The 26,024-nt window shown below is 44.5% G+C and overlaps 1 long non-coding RNA gene across 4 annotated transcripts in view; it reads left to right on the top strand.

Moving 5' to 3' along the window:
- Positions 1-26,024, top strand: part of LOC132711909 (uncharacterized) — a 104,175-nt gene that overhangs the window by 30,693 nt on the left and 47,458 nt on the right. Inside the window, exons 3-5 of one of the 4 annotated variants that reach the window (XR_015729722.1) lie at positions 18,037-18,239; positions 21,015-21,268; positions 22,597-22,970. This is a non-coding gene — a long non-coding RNA (uncharacterized LOC132711909). Of the gene's footprint in view, positions 1-18,036; positions 18,240-21,014; positions 21,577-22,596; positions 22,971-26,024 lie in introns of those variants that run through there. The other 3 variants (XR_015729721.1, XR_015729720.1, XR_015729718.1) reach the window with 3 other exon arrangements.

The following is a 26,024-nucleotide window of genomic DNA, read 5'->3' as shown; positions in this document are numbered from 1 at the left end:
AGAGAGAGAGGGAGAGGGAGGGAGGGAGAGGGAGATTTGCTGATGCCTAAGATGTCGATTTGTAGTTGTACCACTTCATTGTTCGCTGTGTTGAGCGTTCTCATGTTTGTGCTTCACACACGTTCCATGTTCCCACCGTAATTCTGCCTTTGCAGTTTCAGATTTTTGTTTTCCTGAAAGGCAACTAGTCATTCCAAAGGCTTTAATCTAACTATGTCATAAACACCATTAATTCTCTGCAATTCCTCAATAGCATGTTCAGTGCCATAGAATATAGAATAATAGAGTTGGAAGGGGCCTCGGAGATTTTCCAATCCAACCCTCTGTTCCAGCAGGAGATCCTATACCCGTGATAGCGAACCTATAGCACGCGTGCCACAGGTGGCATGCGGAGCCATATCAGTGGGTACGTGAGCTTTGCTCTAGCTCAGCTCCAGTGTGCCAGTTGGCCGGCGCACTGGAAGTTGGTCTTCCAGGCCCACAGGAAGTCAGGAAACAGGCCTTCAAAGGGCCTCCAGGGGTGGTGGTGAAGGCTGTTTTTGCCCTCCCCAGGCTCCTAGAAAGCCTCTGGAGTCTGCAGAGGGAGAAAAATGGGCCTTCCGGTCCCACCGTGCCATTGCATGCCAAAAGCAGGGGTCGCGTGGGGGGGGTCATGTGCGCATGAATGGGGGGCAGGGAGCATTGAATTATGGGTGTGGGTACATGCACGCGCAACCCCCCCAAGCTCCCCATGCTTTTGGCACGCAACGGCAAAAAGGTTAGCCATCACTGCTCTATACCATTTTAGTCAAATGATTGCCCAATCCCTTCTTAAAAGCCCTCAGTGTTGGAGCACCTTCTGTTGCTCTACTGGAGCTGTTGCACTGGTTGATTGTTCTCACTGTCAGGAAATTTCTCCTTAGTTCTAGGTTGCTTCTCTCCTTGATTTAGTTTCCAGCTATTGTTTCTCATCTGGCCTTTTGGTGCTTTGGGAAATAGTTTGATCCCCTTGTCTTTGTAGGAACCCCTCAGATATTAGAACACTGCTGTCATGTCCCCTCTGGTCCTCCTTTTCATTAGACTAGACATATCCAGTTCCTGTAATCTGACTTGTAAGCCATCCAAGCTGTGGGCCCAATCATCCAGAACTACAGTATGTCATTTCGTAATTTCCATCCTTGTGGCTTACTTGGGGAAAAATACAGGAGGGATTTCCCACTGCCTTCTTCCACATAGTATGACTTGACACCTCTGCCATTTTCACTAAAATGATCATCTTCCTCTAGCATCGTTCTCAATGGCTGCTGCCAACATAAGTCCTGGCTGCCTTTAATTGGCAGCTGGTATGACCTTCTGATCTTGGGCGACCCAATTGAAGGTATATGCTCTTGATGTACACTTCCCGTTTTATTCACACATCCCACCCAGGAACATGCCACAATAAGAATTTAGGGGAGGAAATGAAATGTGGTTCAGAAACGTTTAACTGCAGGCCTTACCCAACCTTGGAGTTGCTCTGGGACCTGGCGACCATATTTTGCATTCAGTTCGTCCTTGATAGAGGAGAGTGTCTCTGGGAACTGAGGTGGAGACCCAGAAGCAGCCATGCCAGAATGAACCCTCCCACCCATTTTAATGGAACTGGGGGAAAAAGCTGATAGCAACTGTAGTTCCAAGCCAGTCTTAATTGGAGAATTATTTGCTAATCTCGTCTTGGCCCAAGCACGATCTCCTTGTGGCAGATTGAAGAGCTGCCAGCCAAATTTTCAAATGGAAAAGCAGCAACAAAAGAAAAACCAGATCCTCCCCTTGGCCCTCCCACAAACAGCTGCAACCAGCTTGAGTGTTACTATTTTTAATTTTGCTGAGTCCTGGAACCATCTTTTGAAGTCAAGTAATTACTGCTCAGAATTGTAGCCTAGGACAGCTGTGGCCCTTTTCCTTCTGGAGAAGGAGGAGCAGGAACAGGAGGACGGTTATAGAATCAGATCACTTTGCCATTAAGAGCATGGAGGACAAGCCAGAGGGCATGAAATCCAGGTGCAAGTAAAGTTTGTTGTGCTGCTCCAGGTTCTAATGTTGGAAGTACCACTGAGGAAACCACTGTCATTAGGAAAGTCCTCGGGGACCTTCTGTCTCGGATCTTATTGAGAGTGGATTTGCCATTTTGCAGCTGCACGGAGAATGAAACCAGCCAGAATGAAATTTTACTAGAATTCATCCCTCCCTGGAAAGAAATCTGCTCTGGGAAGAGGTAGAGGGTGGTTGCCAGAGATGGTATTCAGCCGGTTCGTAGCAGAGATCATGGGTGGGCCTGCCCACCTGCCCCAGTGCTATGCCATCCTATTTAACCACGTTTTCGAGGCCAGGGACATGCGTGGAAGGCCCAAGAGAGAGCAAAGGGCATGCATGAAAGGTGCACGTGAGAAGCGAGCGTCCACGCGTGGGGCGAACCGATGGTAACAATATCTGAAACTTACCTCTGGTGGTTGCACTAAATATTTAGGCTTGGCAAGAAGACTTTAAAACAAACCTACACTTTTCGCCTTCATATTCAAGGCTGTCTGAAGTGTGGAGGCTTCTTAACTGCTGCTTCCAGGATTAGTCCAGACCTGCCAGATGCCACGACACATTCCAAGAAATGTTGGAGAAGAATCTTTTGGCTATCCAAGAACCCAGTTTTATGCTTTCTTTAAAAAATAGTTTTAAAAAATGTCAGTCTTCGTAACTGTAATCTTGGGATACATAATCTGGCTTCTTTTTTTTCTACATTGGTTTACCCTTGAGCCAGATTTAAATCCCATTTTCCTGATTATGTTGTGATTCTGGCACTGTTTCTGATCCTCTAAGGCAGTGTTTCTCAACCTTGGAAGCTTGAAGATGGGTGGACTTCAACTCCCAGAATCCCCTACCAGCAGCGCTGGCTGGGGGATTCTGGGAGTTGAAGTCCACCCATCTTCAAGCTTCCAAGGTTGAGAAACACTACTCTAAGGACTCTGGACCACATCTGCCTCGTGGAGATGACTCAGCTTCTACTCTAACATGGGTATTTCTACCAACAAAAGGAGTTTCACCCAACCACACTTCTTATTGCCTGGTGCAAGTCCAGTTGCTGGTTGTTTAGCTACATGCAAGAGGGCCTGATTTCTTGATGGATGTCTCCAGCTCCATCACATCTGCCCAGATGACTCAATCTTGCAGGATAGGCATGTTCTGTGTTATCTTTGGTCAACCAATGTCATCAGTTGGAGGCCAGTGCACTCCTCTGCCGCAGGGCTGCCCTTTGAAAGGAGACCCCTCCTCCAAAACCCATATGGGTCCCACAGTGCTGTTGTTTAAAAGAGCCATGAAGACCTGGCATTCCACTCAGGCTTTCAGCAAGGGGGGGGGAGTGAGACCCCTCACTTCATCTGCATGCCATCTTTTGATTTTTTTAAAAAAATGTTTTGTTGGTATTATTGTAATTTATTTGCTAGATTGTTGTGAGCTACTCAGAGTTATTGAGGATCAGATTGTTGACTCTGAGCCATGAATTACCCTAGGTGGAAGCTTGTATTAAAATTCGGTCATCTTTGAACAAATGATGGTCTTGTAATTGATGTAAGATACCATAATGACATAAGAACATCAATTACAAGACCATCATTTGTTCAAGAATGACCGAATTTTAGTCCAAATTATATTCCCTGATTTCCCATCCCTGTGGAGATGGCTGATTTGCACTGCTGAGCTGATAGTCAGAGTGAATGTGGATTGTATATTTGGAAGGTTAGTTTCGAAAACTAACCCTATTCATATTCAGGCATTTGCACTTTTGGCCTTAGCCACAGGTGTATGTGTGGGGGTGGAGGGGGTGATGGCAAGAGATCTGGCCAGGGAGGTGAGCTGTCACAATTAATTTGATCCTTCGGTTGCACAGGTGAGACAATCTCTGATTCAGTCATAGGAAGCTGCTGCTATAGTATAAAAGAGCTCCATGTGAGGTGAATCAGCAAAGACACCATTTCCATAAACTAGAACAGAGCTTTGTCACATTGTCACAGCAGCAGCATCTGATGTATCGGGACTTTTGTCCTCTTTGCTAAACCATGACGTATCCAGGCTGCGGACCGCAAGTTTTACAACTCTGAATGTTGTGACTCCGGCCCTGGAGGCTGATTTATCTTCGCATGCTGAGTTGGAGGATGATACGGAGGAGGAGGAAGCTGGCACGAGCTATGTGCCGGAGGGGCTGTCTTCACTGGTGAGTCAGCAAGAACTGACAGTTGCTGACGTGCCTCTGGACCCCAGCCAAATTGAGGAGGAAACAGAGGCCAGTAACAAGGAGAGGGAGCCCCTGTTGGATGCAAGAGAGAGACGTAGGAGACGTTGTAGAGAACAGCTATTGCCACGTCCCAAGAGGTGTGGTCAGGAGATGTAGGGCCACACCCTACAAAATATAAAAGGGGTGTGGCTGGACTGGAAAGGCGTGGTGAACAATTTGTTGGTGTTTTGGATGCAGTGGAGTTTAGAACTGCTAGTTTTGAGTTTTGAAAAGGAGTCTGCATCCCTGCATTAGCCTGCTGGCCGTCTGCCAAGACCTCTGGAACATTGCCTGGTAATTACTGAACTGATATACCTTTGGAACATTGCCGGTAACTACTGAACTGATATACTTTTGAAAGAGAACTGCTTATTAAAGGGCCAGCTTCAATTTCTCTAGCCTGCATTTGTTACTGCCGGGCTATTTGAGCTTCTGCAAGGCCACTCATGGGAGAGGACAGAACACGGAACTAGAACCATGGAGATGCCAAATGCCAAACCAGAAGAGCAGTTGCAAAGTGTAGCAAGACCATGATAACGGTCACTTCAATTCAACAGCCTTTTGAATTGATTGCTTTATTATGTGCTATCAGACCAATATTAGTGAGGTTTTCTTCATTATGGCTTAGGACCTGGTTATTTACGGGACCGCCTGCTACCACCAATAGCCTCCCACCGGCCAGTACGCTCCCATAGAGAGGGGCTCCTCCGGGTGCCGTCGGCCAAACAATGTCGGCTGTCGGCCCCTAGGGGGAGGGCCTTCTCTGTGGGGGCACCTACGATTTGGAACGAGCTCCCCCCGGAGATACGTAGGATCCCGGATCTGCGCACCTTCCGCCGCGCGCTTAAGACTTTTCTATTTTATCAAGCTGGCCTGGCCTAAATCTTCCCCCTTTTTAAATGTGGAAATTTTAAATTTTTAAATTTTAAATTCGTCTTTTTATAGGGGTATGGGTAAGGCATTTTAAATTGGGGAGCCATTTTAGATTTAATTCTGTTTTAAACGTATTTTAATTGTTTATATTGTATGTTTTTAACTTTGGCTGTTCACCGCCCCGAGTCCTTCGGGAGAGGGGGCGGTATAAAAATCTAATAAATAAATAAATAAATAAATAAATAAATAAATAAATAAATTATGCTCTGTCCCTAATCTGGTTCTTCACTTCATCATTACTGCAATTTCCTGCTGATAGCCCACTTCTCTTTCCTTCCACTTCTCCCACAATTAAAGCCTTCTCCAAAGAGCGAAGTGTTTTCATACACGTCCAAAATAGAAAAAATTGAGCCTGGTCATTTGTGCCAGTGAGAACCCTGGGTTGATTTATTCAACGATCAATTTATTGGTGTGCTTGGCTGTCCAGGATATTCTTTGATGGCTTCTCTAGAGCCAAAGTTCCAAAGCATCAATACTCTTTCTATCCTTCTCCTTGTAAGTCCAACTGGTGTCACGGGGAATGCTGTTGCTTGCACAAGGCTGACCCTTTCCAAGACCTTCATGACTCCTCTACCAAGGGCTGATCTGTAGCATATTTTTTGACTGCTTGGTCCTTTACCATTTTGATAAGAGTCATTGACAATTCTGATTGTGGCTCCTTGAGTACTGGAAGACAATTATCATGTCCCCCCAGTCCTTCTCTTTGACACATATCTAGCTCCCTACCATCATTGCTTACCATTGGGGAATTCTGGGAGTTGAAGTCCACAAGTCTTAAAGTTGCCAAGGTTGGAGAACCCTGATTTAGACAATTTAATGTTACTGGAATTGAGAGAGAAAAAAAAATTCTGCTAGAGAAAGAGCAGTTTCAGACAACCCTGGCGAAAGCTCCAGGGAATAGCTTGTTCAATCTTTAACATACCTTTTGGAATGGAATGAACATTGCATGGAGGCAGAGATTGACAAAGTGTATAGAATCAATACGCAATTTGCAAAATTAAGAAATGTACCAAGGGACGTTCTTGTGCGCTTTAGCAGGAAGAAGCCTAGAGATCAGCATTCTACTAGCAGACTGAAGATTGATAATGAAGAAATGAGTGTACTTAAAGAAATCCCAGCTGGAATACTGCGTAAGCACAAGGAGATTCTTTTTCTTGATTGAGAACCTTTAAAAAAGATACCATTTCAATGGTTTTGGAACAAGTTGGAAGCAGTAAATTCCATTTTTAAACAACAGAGGTTCAGAATTCAGTCCAAAGAGCAAATATATATATATATATGTATAGAAAAAAATTAAAGAGAGTTGGAAGGAATGCAAATGGAAATGATAAAGGATCCCAAGCTGCAGTTACAACAAGAAACTGAAGGCAAGAACATTATGAGAGGCACTACAGTTATTCACCGTTCTAGTTTTTTTAGCATAAAAATAGAATTTAAGTGCCTAATGTAATAGATAAATGGACCATGCATTCCTCAAACAGGAAGAAAATGATTTCACTATTTTAAAAAAATTGAAAGAAGATGTAGTTTATCTATAAAGAACACATATGTAAAAAAAGGATTCAAAATATTGCATTGCAAAAACTTGGCTGAAGAATTTATTTCAGCAGGATCCTAGAAGAGAAGTGGTTTTTTTTTTTTTTTTTTTTTTTTTTTTGTACATAACCCCTAATTACAACCAGAATTGATATGACTGATGATTATGGCAGATTTGGGGGAGGGGTGTGTGAAATTATTTCTCATGGGGCCAAGACCTTCATAATGGAATTGATGCTCTAAGCAAGGTTAAAGTAACATTTTACAAATGACATCAATAAACTAGGGGACATGCCTTATCAAAATTGGGGTTAATGGGAGATTGGAAATGAATATTTTGTTCAAAAAAAGGCAGAACTTCTGAGAAACATATTAAAATAACACAAGGTAAATTGTCAATATGTTTTTTGATATGATGGACAATTTAGAGCAGATACATGGAAATACATAAATAGTGATGCAAAGGAATATACTTATTTTTCTGAAAGTCACAGATCTTGTTCAAGAATTGATATGTTTTGGATGAGAATTTGGCTACTAGTATTTATAAAGTGAAGCTACTACCACATACTTTTTCAAATCACAACCAATGACTTTAACATTTAAAAGAAAAAATAGTTACTTCCAATGAAGTTTAAATGAAACACTGTTGTAGCAGATTGCCAAAAAAAAATGATTTTTTTTTACAATAATCATACTGAAGGCACAGACATAAAGATGGCTTGAGACTCAAGCTTTTGTGAGCAGACAGAATGTAGAACATAATAGGAAACAACAAAAAACGCCAAGAGAAAACACAAGTGATTTTAGATGAGATAAAATTAAAGAAATCTACAGAAAAGAAAATCTCATTTTCCAGCTCAGCCTGCCCATCTCAGGTGGAGGTCCATGGAGATTCTCAGTCATCCAGGCCATGGTTGTCCCAAAGGTGCTTTTTCAGGAGGCAACTGTAGTTTCTGGGTTTTTCTTTGAAGATGTTTCACTTCTCATCCAAGAAGCTTTTTCAGCTCTGACTGGATGGTGGGGAATGGAAGGATTTATATATATATTAATATATATATATATATTAGTCTCCCAATGGGCAGCAGGGTGCTTGCTGGCTGCCAGAAAAAAAGCCTAGAAACTAGTGGATTGTGATTTCACTGAACTAGGGCTGCATAAAAATCTTGGTTTACGTAGGAAGAACCTGGCTAAAGAGAAATACATATACATACATACATACATACATACATACATTGATAATGGAAGGATATATATTGGCTGCAGAAAAAACCCTGCAGCCAAGAAGGCTCCACATCCATTTGCATTACTTAGGTGACCCTGAAGACACAGATAAATCTCTTAGTGGCCTCAATGACTCCCTTAAAGAATGCAGATGACCAGCTCTCTGCAAGGAACATAAAGACAGACAGCTGGTCATCTGCATTCTTTATAAAGTTAATCTTTATAAAGCATTATAAAGATGAATAAGAATACTCATCAGTTTGCCTTCTGGAAGTGTGGGAACTCCATCACTGGAGTATTATAAGAAAAGATTGGACATCCATTTATCCGGGATGGTATAAGCCAGTGGTGGCAAACCTTTTACTCACCGAGTGCCGAAGAGGTACACGCTTTGTGCACGCGCGTGCCATCCACGGTAACATGTGGCTCCTCCCCCATGCGCTGTGCACACAACCACACTATCTGCACATGCGCACAATTTTTGTGCGTGTCCCCACCATGCATTGCATGCACAACCACACCATCTGTGCATCCCAGGGGTGGGTTCTACTTACCTTTACTACTGCTTTGCAACAGGACCCACACACTTCTGCACATGCACAGATCACCCATGATGACATCTTGGTGGGTGGGTGGAGCCTCCCACTGGTTTTACTACCAGTTCTATAGAACCAAGAGCAACCCACCATTGGCGCATGTGCACAGCTTTTACACATGCCCACCGTGCGTGCAATCTCACAATCAGAGTATGTGCATTGTTTCCACATGCGCAATGCACGTGCGCAAACACCACATGTGCATGCACATACTGCACACCAGTACTCTCGCACACATGCGCGAAGACTAGCTGGGAAGACTAGCTAGTCTTCGAAGACTAGCTGGGACGCACATGCAAGCACAGCTGCAAGTGAGTTGGGCGACAGCTCACGTGTCCTGAAAAATGGCTCTGCATGCCACTTCCGGCACACGTGCCATAGCTTCACCATCACGGGTATAAGCTCTCCTGCCTTAGGCAAGGGGTTGGACTAGAAGATCTCAAAGATCCCTTCCAGTCCTATAATTTTATGTTCTAGCATAAAATTGACATGCTGTTCAACTATTTTTGGTTATTTTGCTACTTGGGAGGTTTAGCTGTCAGATCTCAGTTTTAGCCTTGTTTTGTTTGCAATCACTAATCCTCATTTCAATCAAATGGAGTCGAGGGTCTTTCTTTCCTAGGGACCTATCTTGGGCAAGCCTGACATTAACATTTGCATCTTGCAGAATAACCAATAATCATATCCAAAGTAAAAGAAAAGGGACAAGCTTTTAAATCCCTTTGATAGCCAATGAATGATTCTAGAGAAATGCTAAAAATCCAGAGGGCAAATGGCCCTTATCAGCAGCATCAAAGTCAGAAGAACGTATGCTGTACATGCCCTGGAGTCTGGATGTGGCTGCATAAGGCTGAATCCTAACAGGGATGATTTATGAGCCGAGGTGGCCCAGTGGTTAGAGAGCAGTACTGCAGCTACTTCAGGTGCCGTCAGCCAGACAATGCCGACTGGCGACACTCAGGGGGAGAGCCTTCTCTGTGGGGGCACCAGCCCTCTGGAATGAGCTGCCCCTTGAGATTCATCTCATCCCCGACCTGCGTACCTTTCGCCGCGCTTTGAAGACCCTCTTGTTCCAACAAGCCGGCCTGGCCTAATACGAATTTTAGAACTGGTATATGTGTGTTTTAATCTATGGGCCAAATTTTTATATATTCAATTTTAAATTGTTTTACATTTTGTATATTTATATGTGTTTTACTATGGCTGTACACCACCCTGAGTCCTTCGGGAGAAGCGCAGTATAGAAATCTAATAAATCAAATTAAATCAAATCAAATCTTAGAGGCTTAAGTATATTTGAGATGTATTTTGTTCTGCACAAATTCTGCATAACATGAAATTAGAAGCCTCCTTAGAAGCCCTTTTTTCCCCTTTGGGTAAGGCCAGTAAGTTTAGCAACTAATATTATGCAGCCTCGCTGAATGTTGAGGAATACCTGGCCATGGTGGGAAAGATCCTGCCAGCCATTTCACGCAGAAACAGGTGCGGGATCCTTTCTGCAAGTGAATGAATTCTGCATCCCGTTCAGCGTTTTCGTTCAGCAGGAGCCCTCGCTGCAATTTCTACAGTGGAGTGTGGTGACTTCATTCAAAAACTGGTTTTGTGCCCTTGTGAGGAAACAAGACAGCAGCCAGGGGGGTCTCCAACCCCTCCTGGTTTGCCCTCAGAAGAGGAGAGATCACTCCCCAGCTGGCCACAGCAGCCAAGGGGGCAGGGCAGCCTCTTTGGCCGACTGCCCAGTCTGAGGAGGACATGAACCTGGGGAATGCAGTGGGGGGGAGGTTCTTTGGAAAGGAAAGCCAGGAGGCATCCTGTGGGTGTCTCATCCATCATGCCAAAGACCAGCCGGGCCATTTAGCTGTGACTTTCCTGAAGAATCACCCTTAATTAACAACATGGGAGTGTTTCCTGTTCGGATCACAACTACGAGGGCCGAGGGGAGCTGAGAAGCCGCAGCTTGGCAAGCAACGGAACAAATCTCTCATTTTTCAAAGTGATGAATGGGGCAAAAGAAAATAGAAGGGGCTGAACGTGGCACAAAGGGAGCTGATTACTAGATAAGTGCCCTGAAGTCAACATTCCAGGCAGTTGGAGGGGGGGAGATGAGCCAAAGTCAGCGAGGGGGAAGGGGGGCAGGTCCAGCCAGGTAAGAAGCAATTCAGAGGATGGGGAATTTAGTAGGAACTGTTCATTTGCTGCATTTGGTCTGGCTTTTAAGACAATTATTGATTGGGAAGGCAATTCACATCAATAGTCAGAAAGTCCCTGCTGCCAGAACTGCAAAGAGGAGGAGGAGGGGGAGGAAGGGGTTGAATGGCAGGAGAGTTGCAACAAGTAGGAGCAAGATCAAGTACCAATTGAAGAGAGCTGCTGAACACTGACGGCACTCAATTGTGTCTCTCTGACCCTGGTAATTGGAGGCTACAGAGGTCTGGATGGGGAACAACAGGTTTCAGCTGAACCCTAGGAGGGCAAAATGGCTCTGAGTTTAGAGGCCTTCTGAATCTGGGACTTTACTAACTTGGTACTCAATGGGACGGCACTAGATCTGCCCCAAGCAGACCCGGTATGCAAAATTTGTGGATTCACAACTCCTGCTCCAGTAGCAGTTAGTAGTTGTGGTCAGGAGGTCCTTTAAACAGAAGTTACTCACACTCTGGTCATCTTCCAAATAGACTACTGTAATGCACTCTACATGGGGCTACCCTTGAAGAGTATCAGGAAGCTTCAGCTATTGCAAAATGCACCTGGAAGTCACATATGACACATCTGCTCCGTGAGTGGCATTGACTGCCAGTTTGCTTCCTGGTCTGATTCCCAAGTCCTGTCTTTGACCTTTAAAGCCCTATGTGGCATGGGCCCAGGAGCCGTGGTGGTGTGCTAGTCATTCCTGACTCTAAGGGGTGGTGCTCATCTCCGTTTCAAAGCCGAAGAGCCAGCGCTGTCCGAAGACATCTCCATGGTCATGTGGCTGGCATGACTAAACGCCAAAGGCGCACGGAACACTGTTACCTTCCCACCAAAGGTGGTCCCTATTTTTCTACTTGCATTTTTTACATGCTTTCGAACTGCTAGGTTGGCAGAAGCTGGGACAAATAATGGGAGCTCACTCCGTTATGCAGCGATAGGGATTTGAACTGCTGAACTGCCGCCCTTCTGATCAACAAGCTCAGCGTCTTAGCCATTGAGCCACCATGTCCTTAGAATGCAGTAGTGCAGGCTAACTCTGTTCATGAGTTCGATTCTGAGTGGCTCAAGGTTGACTCAGCCTTCTATCCTTGCGAGGTGGGTAAATGAGGACCCAGATTCTTGGGGGCAAGAGGCTGACTATGTAGACTGCTTAGAGAGGGCTGGAAAGCACTGTGAAGCAGTATATACTGTAAGTCTAAGTACTATTTTGATTATCTGTGGGACCGCCTCTCCTCTGGTACCTCTACCCACCCCATCAAGTCCAGGAGGAAGGTCTTGTCTGCTAAAGAATTTCATCTGACAAGATTCAGGAAGTGGGCCTTTTCTGCCATGACCCTTTGCCCCACCCCTTTCCCCAGCCAAGCTCAGCCCTTCTGGCCTTCCAGAAATCCCTTAAATTGTGGTTCTTCCAACAGACTCAGGGATCAGTAACGGAAGGGATCTTGGAGGTCATCTAGTCCAACCCCCTGCTCATGCAGGAGACCTATACTAGGGATTCAAACCACCAAACTGCTGACCTTTCTGATCAACAAGCTCAGTGTCTTAGCCACAGAGCCACCTAGCCAGACTAGGTGATTGCTAAATGCAATCATTGGTTGCATCATGCGCAGCATCTTGATGTTTTCCCTTCTTGTGGTTGTGTTTTTATTTACCCTACGCACAGTCACTCAGACACTCGTCACTTCCCGCCTGGACTACTGCAATGCTCTCTACCTGGGGCTCCCCTTGGGGTGCACCTGGAGGCTCCAGTTGGTCCAGAATGTGGCCGCGCGGGGGATTATGGGAGCGACGGGGCGCTCCCATGTGACACCTCTCCTGCGTGAGCTGCACTGGCTTCCTGTGGTCTTCCAGGTGCGCTTCAAGGTGTTGGTGACCACCTTTAAAGCGCTCCATGGCTTAGGGCCGGGGTACTTACGGGACCGCCTTCTGCCACCCATTGCCTCCCACCGGCCAGTTCGCTCTCACAGAGAGGGCCTCCTCAGGGTGCCGTCGGCCAGGCAGTGCCGGCCGGCGACCCCCAGGGGGAGAGCCTCCTCTGTGGCGGCACCTGCCCTCTGGAACGACCTACCCCCAGAGATACGCACGATATCAGACCTCCGGACTTTTCATCAGGCCCTGAAAACACATCTATTTCATCTAGCCGGGCTGGCTTGACCCCATCCTTACAGTTTTAATTTGTAATTGGTTTTAACTGGGTTGTTTTAAATTGATGGCCAAAATTATTTAATGTCTTTTAAACTGCTTTTAAATTTTATATGTTGTGTTTTACTGTGGCTGTTCACCACCCTGAGTCTTGTTGGAGAAGGGCGGTATACAAATTAAATAAAATAAATAAATAAAATAAAATAAATGTTTCATTGTTTTCATCTGATTTTGAAAAATATTTTTCAAAATTTATATCAATTTATGTTGTTTTATTTAGTTTTCTAGTATGATTTATGTTGGTTGCTGATTTAGTATCTTATGACTATCACTAAGTGTTGCATCTTATGATTTATGATGAATGTATTTTTATGATGACTATGATGATGATTTATCATTTATAGCTTTATGTACACTGAGAGTTTATGCACCAAAGACAAATTCCAATCACACTTGGCCACTAAAGAATTCTATTCTATGTTTTCTTTGGGGATTTATGGTGCATTGCCCAGAATTGCTCTGTGCAAGACAGTTGACCATATAAATTTGAAACATAAATAAATACAAAGTGGACAAAGAAAAGAACACAACCCAAAATCTGTATCTCTCTAGTCAGAAGACCAAAGGGAAGGTGTTCTGCCCCAGCTGCGGGCCCCAAAGAACGCAGCACACACAAAGTCCCTACAAACCTTAGTTTACTAATTTAAATCAGTCTTTTTTGAACAAAGGCTGTTAATTTAACTTCATTAACAGCTGACAAGAATCCAAAGAATAATAACTCAATTCTGAGACACAATATTTCAGATAACTGTAATCTTATTGTGGTTGGCAGAATGCCCAGAAGCAATTTGCAGGAAAACTGATAAGAGAGAAACAAGAGCCGAATCAAACATTTTCTGAAATCAAGACGCGAAGGAATGTGAACGAAGTTGTTTCCTGCAAATTGCATCAGTCATCATCCTTCCTTAAATAGGCTAGGGGAGTGGCCAATTTGCCCCAAGCCTTACTCTTGAGGAGACCTCCTCCTGAGGAGCCACTCCTGCCTTTTTGCAGCTCTGTGCGCTCGTGCATCGAGAAGAGGCTCCTCCTCTTCATCCTCTTCACTTACGGGAACTTCTGGAGGTTCTGAAGGCCCTGGCTGAATCCCCACCTCTGGCACCACATCTTCTCCAGCCTCCTCATTGTCTGACTCAAGTGCCAGCTGCACAGGCTGCTGGCGCAGTACCACACCAGCCTCCTCGCTGTTGGAATCAGCTACTAACTGCACAGGCCGATGACGGGCCACAACAGAAGGGGAGCTGCAGAGGTCATTTTAAAGGGAGATATTTGGAAGGAGAGTTTATATCCATTCATTTCATAGCCCTTCATCCAGTATTCTTCAATGCTGTGGGTCTCCTGCTTGGTCCTCTAGTCCAACTCTCTCCTGCTTGAGTAGGAGGTTGGACCTGACCCTAGAAAATCTCCAAGGCCTCTTCCAGCCCTATGATTCTAGTTTCCATCTTTCTTCATAGGACACATCTTCTAGACCAGGGGCCTCCAACCTTGGCAACTTTAAGCCTGGCGGACTTCAACTCCCAGAACTCCTTGCCAAGGTTGGAGGCCTCTGGTCTAGACTCCCGATTGTCCTTATTGCCTTCTCTGAACAGGGTCCAGTTTCTGTTGATCTTTTGTAGAATGCGGTTTTAGACCCAGGATCCAACATGGGGTCTCCATAAAACAGGCCAATCATTTTACGATTTGGAAAGTATACTTCTGGTGCAGGGGTGGGTTCTAAAATTTTTTACTACCGGTTCTGTGGGCATGGCTTATTTTGTGGATGTGGTTTGATGGTCATGTGACAAACAATTCTTTAGGATTTAGCAGAGGTACTGGCTTTTAACTGCTTGCAGAGCCATACTGGTCTACCTATTTGTTTTTGGAGCGCACTGGTCTACCAGCGCACGGCCTTTTACCGCTGATCAGCTGTAGGCGGCCCTTTGAAGTGCCGCGGCAAGAGTTTAAACAGTTTTTTGCCACTGCCACCATTGAGAGCATCGGAAACCTGCTTTCAGGCAGCTTGGCCTCAATTGCCAATCTACCACTACCGAGTGGTTTACAAGGAGAAGAACGGTTCTAGCCGATCAGTTGGGAGGCTTCTTGGCTTCTCAATTTAAAGCTATGGTGTCTTTTTTTTTCTCTCTTCTTTGTCAAGTGAGCCCTGATTTTTTCTTTCTAGCCAATCAGTGAATAGATTGGGGGCGGGGCAAGGCAGAGGTGGTATTTACCGGTTCTCCAAACTACTCAAAATTTCCACTACCGGTTTGCAAGAACCGGGGAGAACCGGTAGCATCCCACCTCTGGTCTGGTGAGACTAAGCTTGCCTTGGCTGGGTTTTTTTCAGCCAATCCCACGCATAGTTCAGCTCACAGAGCTATTGCAAGCTAGAACTATGCATTTGACTGTTGTTTTCCAAGGGAAGAGCCCTCTGCTTCTCTTGACAAAAATCTCATGGTTATTTGAACCACATTCCAACTATTTATTTATTCATATAAACAATTTGCATGGCTGCCCATCTCACAGCAGAGACTCTGGGCGCATACAAAGTTAAAAACAACAATTAAACAATCTAAATAATAAATGAAGTCACAGATGGCAAATTCCAGTCTACAATATAAACATTATCTGGCACAGCTCACTTAACTTCCCAGCCCAAATGTCTGCCAGATAAAAACCAGGTTTGAATTACAAGCAATTACACTACCCCCTACCAACCTACCATGATAATTGGGAATGCTATTACACATCTACAAAATTACCTATTGACCCAATTATTTATCTTCTGCCAACCTGACCTCCACCTCTTCATCCAATCAATCACCTCTTCATCCAATGCTCCAACACTGGAAGTTTTTAAGAAGAGATTGGATAATCATTTATCTGAAGTGGTGTCGGGTTTTCTGCCTAAGCAAGGGGTTGGACTAGAAGACCTCCAAGGTCCCTTCCAACTTTGTTATTCTAGTCTATTCTCTACTTCTTATTCTATTCTATTCTATTCTATTCTATTCTATTCTATTCTATTCTATTCTATTCTACTCTACTCTACTCTACTCTACTCTACTCTACTCTACTCTACTCTACCCTATCCTATTCTATTCAATCAGTAATAGAATGCATGTCCTGGACTGATTCTGGAGCCATCTCTTGGTGAGTGGACATGAAGGAGAGTAAATAAATGAAGGGGAGCATTAAAACGCATTATATTTAGAATTTTTTTTAAAAAAAACATAGTAAGTGAATAGACTGAGCACTCAGTCAACTCAGCATTCCCGTCTGGACTATTGCAATGCATCCTGCATGGGGCTATACTTGAAGAGTATCCAGAAGTTACAGCTGGCATAGAACACAGCCATGCTGACAGCTCTTGGGGCCCCTAGGATGACCCATGTTACACACCTGTTGTGCAAGCTGCACCAGTTGCTGGCTTGCTTCCAGGTCCAATTCAAAGTGTTCAAATTTAAAGCCTTTCATGGTATGAGAAATATATGAGCAGCCATCTCACCCCAGCAGGATTGGCCTGCCCCACCCATGCCAACAAAAGGGGCTTGTTGCAGATCCTGTCAACCAAGGAATTTCAGTTGGTGGGGTCCAGAAGAGCCTTTTCTGCCACAGCCTCCCCCCCCAGCCTTTAGAACATTGCGCCCCCCCCCAAATGTGAGCTCCACATCCACCCTTTGGGCCTTCCGAAAGAGGGCCAAAGAGGGCTGGAGGCAGTTGCTGGACTAAGATAAGCCCCCATCTCCCACCCCTGTGTGCATCTCGAATTCTTCCTTACCCCTCTTTGTTAATTTTAATGTTAATGTTTATTATTTTAATATTTTTTCTTGTTGTTTTTACTTACCCAGTTGAGATGGGTGGCCTATAAATTTATTAATAAATGATTGTCAACCGAAATAAAATTAGATAGTCGGGACAGAGCACCCTAGATTAAAAATAAGAATCCCCAGGAACAAGAAAAACAAACCGAATCATATTCTTCCTATAAAGGGTTCTTTATTTTGAAACCTGTATTTGTAATAAAATATTTTCGGAGAGAATTGTCCAGACTCATGTCTTGTTCTGCACCGTCTCCCACAAAGTGGAAGGGATGCCTCCTTCCAACTGATCAGCACTTTTTTGTGATCTTTGAGCCAGCAAAATAATCTGTGGTTGTGGTTAGTAATCCACACTTAACTAGCTTGCGAATCAAGGTATTTTGCAGTAGTTTGTCAAACATGTCACTGAAATCCAGGTATACTGTTTCTGTGGTACTCCCACAATTGATTAAAGGAAGTGGTCAAGTCAAAAAGGGAGACACAATTTGTCAGAAGAGACCGGTTCTTGACAAATCACTGCTGATTTGCCAAATTGTTTTCAAGCATTCGCAGACTCTTTCTGACCTGCTCTAGAATTTCCCCAGGACTGATGTCAGACTGACTAGTTTGTAGAGATCTTCCTTTCTGTTCTTCCCTGCTTCTCCATGACTTCTTAAAGGTTATGAAGGAGGGCTTGGCCAGACTAATCAGAAGGTTTTTCAATACTCTGGGAAATAATTCATTCATTCTTGGGAAATAATTCATTCAGTCCTGTGAAATAATTCATTCAGGAGAGAGAGAGAGAGAGAGAGAGAGAGAGAGAGAGAGAGAGAGAGAGAGAGAGAGAGAGAGAGAGAGAGAGATGGGTGGACAGACGGGCGGATGGATGGATGGACGGATGGATGGACGGATGGACGGACAGACAGACAGACAGACAGACAGACAGACAGAAGAGGGGGGGTGCCTCAACCATGACAGCCACATCTCTGGGATCCCATTTGCTTTTCACATCTGCACTGGATTTTTTTGTACAGGCTCCCCGGGCTTCTTCGGGCTGCCTGTTTTCTTCCTGGCTGGAATTCTTGGCCAGGCTGCTTCCCTTTCTCCTTCAGGAATTCCCGCCCATCTTACAGCTCTTTGCTTCTTCTCAGATGGGGGTGGGGGGTGGGGTGCATACTTAGCATTATTCTGAGTTTATCAAATTCCTTTTTTGGCTAGGCTACATTTTCATTTCTCTTTAAACAATCCCCACCTTCTATGCTCATTTTCCTCCAATGTTCCATTGCCTCTGATCTCCTTACAGCTAGCATCAAGTCAAAGGAGCTGATCCCCAAATGCCCTCCTCCCCACCGTCAACACCCACCCAAGGAGGCCAGGGGCCAGGAGGGAAAGTCTCCTGCAGATGTCAAGCAAACTGAACACCCCCATCATCACCTCTCTGAAAGACCTGCTGTTAGTTTTTGAAAGGCATCATCTGTCTCTTTCTATTGGCTGGGAGGGTGACAGGTAAGAGATAGCAGTCATCACTGCCTTGTTTTTATTTATCCCTCCGTTTATTTTAATGTACACACTCTCCACGGGATTTTTCATGTCCGCCTGGATTTCTGAACAGAAATGTCTGTGTTTTCGCAGTAATGCTCCTCCATTCCTATTCTTTCAGAACAAATCGTGGCACTTACTATAACCATAATAACAAAGTTGAAAGGAACCTTGGAGGTCTTGAGCAGGAGACCCTATTCCAGTGACGGCAAATCCTTTTGCTGTTGTGTGCCAAAAATTAGGGGGAGTGCGGGCGGGTCACGCACATGTGTGCCCACACCCATAATTCAATGCATGCCCCCATACATGTGCACGTGATCCCCTGTGCGCCCCCTGCTTTTGGCACGGTGGGCCCGGTAGGCCCATTTTTTTGCCCTCCCCAGGCTCCAGAGACTTTCTAGGACCATAGGGAGGACGAAAACAGCCTTCCCACCCCTGGGAGGCCCTCCTGAGGCTGGAAATGGCCCATTTGCTGGCTTCTGGTGGGCCCAAAAAATCAGCTGGCCAGCACGCACATCGCGCTGGAGCTGAACTAAGGCAACGCTGGCGTGCCCACCAATATGGCTCCGTGTGCCACCTGTGGCAGGTTCGCCATCACGGCCCTAAACCATTTCGGAAAAGTGGCTGTTCAGTCTCTTCTTAAAAACTTCCAGTGATGGAGCCCCCACAACTTATGAAGTGTTGTACCTTATGATTCTTAACAAATGTATCTTTTCTTTTTATGTACACTGAGAGCATATGCACCAAAGACAAATTCCTTATGTGTCCATTCACACTTGGCCAATAAAGAATTCTAATCTAATCTAATCCGAAGCTTCACTGAAATACAGTAAAATATTTACTGTAATCATCTGTTATTCGTGTTAAGCAGAGGTGGGTTTCAGCAGGTTCTGACCAGTTCTGGAGAACCGGTAGCGGAAATTTTGAGTAGTTCAGAGAATTGGTAGTAAAGATTCTGACTGGCCCCACCCCCATCTATTCTCTGCCTCCCGAGTCCCAGCTGATCAGGAGGAAATGGGGATTTTGCAGTATCCTTCCCCTGCCACGCCCACAAAGCTACACCCACAAAGCCATGCCACGCCCACAAAGCCACGCCCACAGAACCGGTAGTAAAAAAATTTGAATCCCACCACTGGTATTAAGTATATTTTCCATCCTGTAAACCAAAATTAGATTCGTCTGGCAGCCTCTACCCACTCGTTTCTGCCTATTCTGTTCATTAAGTTGGAACTACCTGTATCATAACTGATTATGATAAGGCTCAGGATATGACAGCAGGACAAATTTGGTCTGAATGTTAAGAAATGCAAGGGATTTTTTGTTTGCAAATCTGTTCGAGAGGCAGCTTGGCCTAGTGGTCGAGGCACCAGGCTAGAAACCGGAGAGGCCAGTGCTGGATGCTGAGGGCCAGAGGAGGGCAGGAAAGACTTGGTGCTTTCAACTCCACATGGCTTCCTCCAATTCTGAGATGATTGAACCACCGGCTCAGTAGCTTCCTCTGCTCCTCACAGGGGACCTGAATTTATGTTCTCCCAAAAAGGAAGCCGCTCATACAAGCAGAGACATAATAGGATGAGTATCCATTAAAGAGAAGGAGATGTGGGTCTCTTCAGCATTAAATTTTCATGGGGGTGCTTGCCGGCTTGTTAATGCATTTGTGTTTACAAATAACTGCTCCTTGTAAGCGAGGATCAGGATGTATGAGGGCATTTTTTGGAATGGTTGCTGACAAAGACTGGAATAAGAGCTGGAGAGGATAGCAGGCAGGCAAAAAGTACCAATCTCTGGGCTTCTGTGACCCAACCAGAGATGGTGGACCTCTAGGGTTGCCTTAATAACCCAGTGAGGAGGTCAGCATCTAACAAACAGTGGCTGGACTAACAGACCAAAGGGTCTTGCCCTCTTCCTTGGGCATAACAGAAGCAAACTCAGTTGAGACGACATGATAAGGCTGTTCCCTAGCAACTCATTAGGATTTGCCCAATTGGAGTCCAACTCTGAGCAAATCTGAGTGACGTTGTCTGCCAGATAGTAAGAATACACTATCTGGATACGATCCTCGAGAGTCGGGCCATTCCCACCAATAGGGAACAGGTCACCCTAAACAGGGCATGGGGGGGGGCTATCATCAGATGCAATAAGGATGGAGAACCAGTGATGTTTCACCATCTGTATCACCACGGTGTAGGCCCCCCAAAATAAAACCTCTCTCCTACGACTTCATTTATACACTGGCACAATTGGTGAGAACTATACAGTCCACAGCAAGTATGCTAATGTTCCACTGGCCATTAACCACAATGGCAGCACATAACGCTAGGTTTGAAAAGCTTTTTAATTGTTATTACTTCTATATTATTTCTTTGATCCAGGACTGTAATGAACTAATGCTCAGTTCTAGAATGTGCCTTCTCCATTCCACCTAGGTTCATTAGGAAGGTGAATTCAGCCGCTAAATAATTTCTGATTTAGAGACTAGAGAATGAGAAAAGGCACTTTTTTTCTTGGATTGAAGAAAGCAACTCTGCTCCCAAAGTTCACCTTTCATTTATCTTGAGGAGAGAGGGGAGATGGGGAGGAGGAGGGGGGAAGAGGAGGGGGAGGGGAGGAGGGCAGAGGAGGAAATGCAGGGAGGGAGAGGGAAAAGGAAAACCAGAATTTCTGATTTGTAAGATTCTGTTACTGTAACTTTACAATAAAGGTAGTATTAATACTCATAGTTGATGCTTCTTGTTTCAAAAGGATGACAATACCAAAGTCAGAGCAATGAAAACATGGAAAAATTAGATTCTGAATCTGGTGGGAGTCTAAATTAGAGCACAACGAGAACTTCCTTTGACTTCCTGTTTATGAAATTCAAGCCCAGATAGAACAAGAAAAGGCCGGCATCTCTCGGGAGATTCTGAATAGGCTGACCTTCAGGTAACAGCAGAATACTGAGGAATCGGCTCCCCCCAACTTCTACCACTCATCAAAATGTGAATTAACTTCAAGAAGTAAATCAAAGTTTGTACTTTCCATTTCAAAATGCTGGCAGATCCTCCGGGGGAATTTTTTACTTGGGATGAAAATTAAACTTGGAAAATTTGAACTTCAACCAAAGATCCCTGTGCTGTTTCTTTCATCCGTACTTCTAAACAGAATTGCATTTAATGGAGGTGCACTTAGTGCCTCCGTAGGAAACAGCATTTTACATATCTCCCCACAGTTTTCTCTTCACCTGTCTGATCGTACCCAACGCCTCTCACTGTTCCTCTCAAGTTTTTCTTTCCTGAGTTTATCATCTGAGTCACTTTCCTTTGGACGTCTTTCTGTTTGGCGACGTCCTTCCTAATATGTGGTTTCCAGATGTGGGTGTGATACTCTGGATATGTCCTGGCAGCAGTGGTGAAATCTAAAATTTGTTACTACCAGTTCTGTGGGTGTGGCTGGGGGGGAGGTAATGTGACTGGGTGGGCGTGGCCAATTTTTTTCTTTTACTTTTAAAACCATTTTTTCTACAACCTCTTCGGTGAAGAGGTTGTAAAACAATGCTTTCAAAAGGCTCTGACGATCCCAGCTGAGTTGCCTGATCGGCAGAAGCTTTTTTTCTTTTAAATGCCTCTGCCGATCAGGTAACTCAGCTTGGATCAGCAGAGGTATTTAAAAGAAAAAAAGGGTTTTTTTTTCTTTTAAAAGCCTTTGATGATCTCAGATGAGTCGCGCGATCATCAGAGGCTTTTTTTTTAGTTTTATAAGCATTTTTTCGGCCAAAGAGGTTGAAGAAAAAATGCTTTTAAAAGTAAAAAAAAAGTCTCTGATGATTGTGCGGCTCAGCTGGACATGGGGTGGGGCAGGGATTTTTGCTTCCGGTTCTCCAAACCACCCGCCTCCATTGCTACCAGCTCGGGCGATCCGGTCCGAACCAGGAGCATTTCACCCCTGGTCCTCACCTATAAAGAACCGAGAGGAATAATGTCTTCTCTTGAATTCTACATATCCGTGCTTACCTTGTGACCCAACAAGACACACAGACCTTTTTCTCATGACCTGTTCCCTAGTTTAGCATCTCCAATCCTGAACTCATGCCTTTTAGTCTGACTTCTCAAATATAAGACTTTGTCTGTTGAAATTAATCACACTTGTCCACTCTTCTGGTTTGACGAGAGTGTCCTGAATCTTGGTAATGGGCCCTGTTTTTGTCTTGTCACTGATATTTCCTGGCCTCTTATTCAAGTCATTTGTAAATGCATTGAATTTCTACAGGGATGACAATGTTCCCAGCAGCACTCAGTTCTATATTTTTTTCCAACACAATGCAGAATTTTTAATGTATGTTTTTTAGGTATGACTCTTCAACCAGCTCTGTATCCAGGCTTGGACAGAGTCCAGTCCACATTTTGCCATCTTCTCTACTAGAGCCTTATGGGCAATGTTGTTGATTGCTTTCCTGGAGTCAAATTATACTAGATTTCCTGCACTCCCATGGACACACCAGCCATTCTATCAAAAAAGGAGAGGTATTATATATTGTTGATGGACACAGGTATTCTGCTGTTGAGGTACTGTATAGAATAGGTGGTACCTGGCTCAACAATAGCAACTGTGAGGAGTCTTTAGGTGTCCCAGTGGACAACCACTTAAGTATGAGACAGCAATGTGCTGCGGCTGCCCAAAAAGCCAATGTGGTCTTAGGCTGCATCAACAGAGGGAGAGAATCAAGATCACATGAAGTTCTAGTATCACTTTGTACTGTACTAGTGAGTCCACACTAGGAATACTGGTCTGGGTTACCACAACATAAAAAAGATGCTGAGACCCTGGGATCCAAAATATCCTAAGTAAACCAAAAGACCTAGCAGCCCTGGAGAAAACAGAAGAGTCATCTACAGCAGGGGTCTCCAACCTCGGCAACTTTAAGCCTGGAGGACTTAAACTCCCAGAATTCCCCAGCCAGCTTTGCTGCCAAAGTTGCCAAGGTTGGAGACCCCTGATCTACAACATACAGTGTAATGAGTGCAACAGCCACTATGGAAGTCAAAAGGCAGAAGATGAGCAGCCAACTAGCAATCAGATGATGACATGATGAAAACTCTTTAATTTCACAACATATGGACAGACTTACCCATAGGTTCAGCTGGGACACAGTGAGCATCCTAGTGTCAACTTGCAAAGCTTTCAAGTTGCCATGAGCAGGAGGGAGGGAGAACCGAAGTGAATTCCATATATTCTTTCTGACCGCAATCAGAAGGAGGGCGTTAGGTTTCACAGCCAGCCAAAGTGGGTAATTGGAGAATGTGATTTATGACATGGCCAGAGAGGAGGGGAGAGACAGGGTCATAGGGGAACGTAAATCTACGTAGGATCAGTCCTAACTGCATCCGAGTATTGCCGGAATGTTGGTCCTAATAAATGAATATATTTCCTTTGAAGTTTGGATCATGGCTCATGAATTAATTAGGGCATCTTTCAGAAACTTGACACCTAGACCAAGCCAAATACAAAAGTGCTAGAGAAGTCTGGAAGCCTGACATGCTGACAAAGTAGCCATCAATAGACAAACAGGCATAAATAATATCTACATACTGTGCAAAAGAGACAATCAAGAAGTCAAAAAGGGAACAAAAAGACGAAAATGCATCCCCACCAGCAATTAACACCAAGATGAGCATAAATTAACTCTAAGATCAGTGATGGGTTGCTACCGGTTCGGTCCGGATCTTGCAAACCGATAGTAACGGAGGCAGGAGGCTCCACCCACCCACCCAGACATCATCATGGATTTTCTGCGCATGTGCAGAAGCACTACGCATGAGTGAAGCGGGAGCGCACACACGCGTGTTCCCGTTGTAAACCGGTAGCAAAAGTAAGTGGCACCCACCCCTCTCTAAGATTAATAAGAGGCCAATAATAAAAAAGGAAAGAGTATCCCAATCAACGAAGTGCCAAACAAGCCAACAGTAAACAGCCCAACCAAAGACCCTCCAAGACCACTCCCACCAATACTGACAGGGCAAGTCACTAGAATATCAACTGAGATCAAACCCCACTCCCTGCTAGCACTGATAACATTACCTAGTTTGGGTAATGAAACGGCTGCAAGAAAAGAGCCAAACTCAGAGACCATTAAGGTCACCCTCCCCTTCCATCAGTTGTCACGCTTAGGTCCATTTGAACCCAGATCCTCCTTGGGAAGCAAAGTAGAAGCAAAATAGAGCCTGTGCTGCTCTCGTTTCTACTCACTGTTTCTATCATACCAGCTTCTTCTTTTCCCCTTTAACCGATTGGAGGATATGTTTCAGCCTCCTGACCCCCAATCACCTGTGTTGCTCTTCTCTGCACTCTCTCAACATCTTTTTTTATAATGTGGTGACCAAAACTGGACGCAATAATCTAGGTGTGGCCTTACTAAGGCTTTATAGAGTGGTACCATTACAATACTTCACGTGATCTTGATTCATTCCCTCTATTAATGCAATTGAGGATTACATTGGCTTTTTTGGCTGCTGCCGCACACTGTTGGCTCATATTTAATTGATTGTCCAATTAAGAGATTATCAACAGAGGTGACTCTGGGTGGTTTACATCATTATAAAAGCAAAACTACCAAACACAGCAGAAATGGCCTTTCTCCTGGACCTTTTGTTGAAGGTGAAAGTGCCTAATCCAGCCTTCTGCTCAGAAGCCTACGGAGGTGGCAACGGGCTATGCCAATCCAACACAAAGAATCAGACAAAAAGGTGAACTGGGAACAAACTTTATTTTCACGAATGAAGGTGAATATACAGGATGTGTCCCAGGATAATGTTACAGGATGCAATCTGGGTTGGTCACAGAGGCCAGAGGTTTAATTTTCCAAGCTTTCGGACTCGTGCTGGAGCCCATCATGGAAGACTAACCCTCTGGTCCCGGTGACCAACTCAGATTGCATCCTGCAAGTTTTATTTTCCTGGGCTTAGTAATTCAGAGCAGTAAACAGTAATGAAGCAGAGATTCTGCATCTCAAGAGACCAACTATGACAGATCAAAACATAGTAGAGACATCACACTGACATCAAAAGTATATATTATCAAGGATACCGTTTCCCCAGGTGTAAAATACGGCTGCCAGCTGGACCATCAGAAACCTGAATTAAATAAAATTGATATTTTTGAATTGTGGTGCTGGGGAATACAAGAAAGAATGCCAGAACTATATGAAGAACAAATTGTTCCATACCAGAGGAAGAGAAACCAGATTGCTCCCTGGAAGCACTGATAATGAAAGCAAAGCTTCTGTATTTTAGACATATAATGGGAAGGAAAGTGTCACTGGGGAAGGCCCTGAGGCTTAGAATTATCAAAGGCAATGGAAAAAGTACCCCCCCCCAAAAAAGGAGGCAATTAGATACTATCACTGATGATGCAAGTGGGAGTTTATAAGAACTCGAAAGAGCTACTTACTGACAAACAATCCTGGTGAAATTACATTTATTGGGTCATGAACAGTCCGGAGAGATTGAAGAACAGAACTGCAAGCAAAGATAATATTTTTTTTTCTCCAGCTGTTAAGGGCAGCAGCTCTTTCAAGATTCCTCCTGTTCTCAGAGGCTGGTCTTTCTGCAGTGGGAGATGCCTTCTTCTTTGCTGCACCCAGACTAGGAAATTTAGTCTCTAGGGAGTTGCAGTGTGATTCCACTCTCTCAGAATTTATACGCCAGACTTTAATTTAGCATTCATTTATGATTCTAATCTTTTGTACATTTTATTAGATAGGGACCAGTATTCAAGTCT

This window comes from Pantherophis guttatus, chromosome 12 (genome assembly GCF_059756535.1).
Source record: "Pantherophis guttatus breed Tessera chromosome 12, ASM5975653v1, whole genome shotgun sequence".
NCBI classification, from domain to species: domain Eukaryota; kingdom Metazoa; phylum Chordata; class Lepidosauria; order Squamata; family Colubridae; genus Pantherophis; species Pantherophis guttatus.
This window is presented reverse-complemented; position numbering and strand designations above follow the sequence as displayed.